Genomic DNA, 3,660 nt, shown 5'->3' on the forward strand with positions numbered 1-3,660 from the left:
AAGTCGGGTCATACCCAATAACAAACTTACCGACACCTTATTCGTATTTGATCTTAGCGATTGGTTCGTTGATTAAATACGCGACACTTGAATTTTAGAAAATGGTTTCTAAATTATTAACACTTGATATGTATATATAAATTATGGAATAATTTATATAAGGATTTAATTATTTATAGGTTAAATAATTAATTAAGTTATGTTACATTTTATAAATTGGTTTTGTAAAATATACATAACAAATATGCAAGCTTATAAAATGAGTTTTATAAAATTAAGTTTTATAAAAACTGATTTCACAAATCAGTCTTTTAACAACTACTTTATATAATAACATGGTAATGTGAGTGACATGGGAGTTGTAATAAGCATGCAATTGTTTATTAGTGACCACCCATGCTTAACCAAGACCAAGACATAGTGTTCTACACACACACATGCATTAAAACACATCAATAAGCTTGCAAACTGCTCAGTTTTTCCAGCCCCATGTGGCTGTCCAAAACGTGGTTAAGGGCTGAAACAAAGGGTTGTTCAAGCTCATTAACAAGTGAAATTCAAGTGTAATAAATCCTAACCAATAGCTAGGATGTTGGTGCATAGTTTGGGGTATAATCTCTTGAGGTTTCATGCTTTTGAAACTTGCATTCAACATCATCTCTTGAAGAGTTTGCTGTCCAGATTTTTGGGTTCAAAGGAAGTGGGTTTCAAGCTAGATTAACAAGGGTGTTAAGGTTATAAAGTCTAGCTAACTTAAGGGCGGTGTTGGAGGATCAAAGGCTTGAAGTTCTACACATTTGTTCATCATCTTACTACCATTTTGGACAGCCCTTAAACTTGTTTTAAGGAGGTATAAAACTCTTTCCTTTCTTGTTAATTTGTAAGCATAATTTCATAACTTGATCCTTGTGGGATTTAGCTTTAATTGGTTTAAAGATTAAACAAGTAAATTGGTAATTACACGCTTCCGTTTTCTTATAATCTTAAATGGTTTTAAGATATATGAACTTGTTAAATCCCAACAATGGTATCTAGAGCCGAAGTTGTTGAAATATGCTTCGAATTGTAGTCTTTAAACCCACTAAATTTGCATTCTAAGTACATGCATGAATATGGAATGCAAAAATTTTCGGGTTTGGGAGGGTTGGTATAGTTGGCCGATTTTAGGAAGAGTTCCAAATGGGTTTGGAACTTGCAAATTGGTCAATTTTGTTGTATGTTTAAGTTCACAATCAATGCCTTGACCTTATGATGTTTGCATGTGTGTTTGAATGGATATTTGCTTGGTTGATTTATTATTTTGATATGGTTGTAATATTCATTCAATTTGGTTTGTAAAATTAATTATTCATTTGGTATGTAATATTAATTTTGGTTATGTAATTTATTTTATATTTGGCATGTAAAATAGATTAGGTTGTATTTTCATTTTCTAGACAAAATGTATTAGGATATATTTTGTAACAAGATGAAGATGCATGAAGATCACAAGGAAGAACACAAGAAGCATGTGGATGCAAGGTTAAGTGGGAGGTTAAAACCTCTTACTTTGTGTTTTACCCATTGACCGGTGGCATTTTGTTTTCGGCTAAACAAAATGTCTACCAAAAGGCTTGATTGTGAACATTTGTTTTGCATGCGTGGTTGTTTTAATTTCTTGTATGATTGTGGATTGTATGTTTGTATGCTACAAGTTAATCACACAAGTTAACAACAAACAAAACTAAAATTTAATTGGTTAAATTAGACGTATTAATGACATGCAAAACGACAATTTAATTGGTTAAATTAAAAGCAACTAAAGACCTTAATAAATGGTTATTAAGAACAAGAAAGGATTACACATATAAAATGGTTTATATCAAAGTAATAAAATTGGATTTATTACATGACATGAAAAATGGATTTTCAAATGTACCATACACTAAATGCATGTTGGTGTATGGCATAAAAGTTTTCTCAAACTAGAATTAATGAAAACTTAAAATCCCTTTTACAAACAAGGAAAACAAGTTTAACGCCATCCTTTTGTGTGACACTTAAGCATGTTAGGGAACTCATGATGGGATAAAGGTCACCTAACCGTCATGAACAAACTAATGTGGTTAAGGTGAATTTGACATGCTTGTGGGATAAAGGTCACCTAACCACCTGTACGTTAAGTTTACACGTTTATACAAGTAGGACAACTTGATTTGGGAATCATGAACTTAGGGTCACCGAAGCATGAGGAACAAATAGGCGTTGATGGGATAAATATGCCATGCAAAAGGATTGCATGATCCCATACCTTAGAAGTTGCAAAAGGATTGCAATTGTCATGGAATGACTACCTAGCTAAATCAAATAATGGGATAAAGGTCACCTAACCGAAATTTGGTTTACCGTTGGATTCTAAAATTTAACATGGATCAATTAAACTAAAAGGGTATTGATTGTTAAATTATAAATCAATTCTTAAACAAACTTTGTCAAATTTTGTAGATGGCCGCCAATAACAAACAACAACATTCCAAACGCACCAATCAACTTTAATAACCTATCATTGAGGTCCATCCTCGGAAAAGAAAATAACTCCCAATCCATTTCATCTTATGTACTAAAGATGAAAAGCCTTATTGATTGATTGCACCGTCTCAACAGTCCCGTGTCAAATGAATTAACCACGGACCTTATCCTCAACTCTTTGTCAAAAAGGTTTGACACATGCGTGTTGAATTACAGCATGAATGATTGGGATAAGAGCATTGGCGAATTACATGTCATACTAAGGACGGATGAATCAAGCATGGGTAAAAAGGCTTCACCCATGCTCATGATCAAAGAAGGTGGATCCAAGGATGAATCCTCTTCTAAGCCAAAGGTGGATAAGAAGAAAGGACCCACCTACAAGGGCAAAGGAAAAGGTAAGATGGTTTCCCCAACCAACAACACTAAATGGCAAAAGGTTGCCAGACAAGCAAACCCCAAGGAAGATCCGTGCTATGGTTGCAGTGTGATAGGTCACTGGAAACGCAACTGCCCGGTCTACCTAAAGGAGTTGAATGCAAAGAGGGATGCAGGGCAAACCTCAGGTAATGTATACAAGATATACGTTGAGCTTAGTATTACTTCTTCTAATACATGGGTATTAGACACAGGATGTGGAACTCATATTTGCAATTCATTGCAAGGGTTCATAAGAAGTAAACTAAATGCGGGAACAACAAGTCTCTACATGGGAAATGGTGCAAAGGTGCACGTAAAAGCTCAAGGAGACTTTGTTTTAAAGCTACCAAGTGGTTTGGAGCTTATATTGAAAAATGTTTTGTATGCACCTGATTTAACACGAAACATTATTTCTGTTTCCCGTTTGAAACAATATGGTTTTAATCTTAATTTCATTAATGATGATATCCATGTTTCTTTGGATAATGTATTCTATTTTAAGGCTACGCCTTCAAATGGAATTTATGAATTGGTTCATGATGACACATTATCTAGTAGCTCAATATACCATACAAGCACCAAGAAACTCAAAAGGGATTTGAGTGATTCCTACTTATGGCATTGTCGCCTTGGTCACATAAACAAGAATCGAATACATACACTTCAAAAGAATGGACTTTTGAAATCAAATGAACTTGACTCATTTGATGTATGTGAATCTTGTTTACAAGG

Source organism: Rutidosis leptorrhynchoides, chromosome 6 (genome assembly GCF_046630445.1).
Source record: "Rutidosis leptorrhynchoides isolate AG116_Rl617_1_P2 chromosome 6, CSIRO_AGI_Rlap_v1, whole genome shotgun sequence".
In the NCBI taxonomy this organism is placed as follows: Eukaryota; Viridiplantae; Streptophyta; class Magnoliopsida; order Asterales; family Asteraceae; genus Rutidosis; species Rutidosis leptorrhynchoides.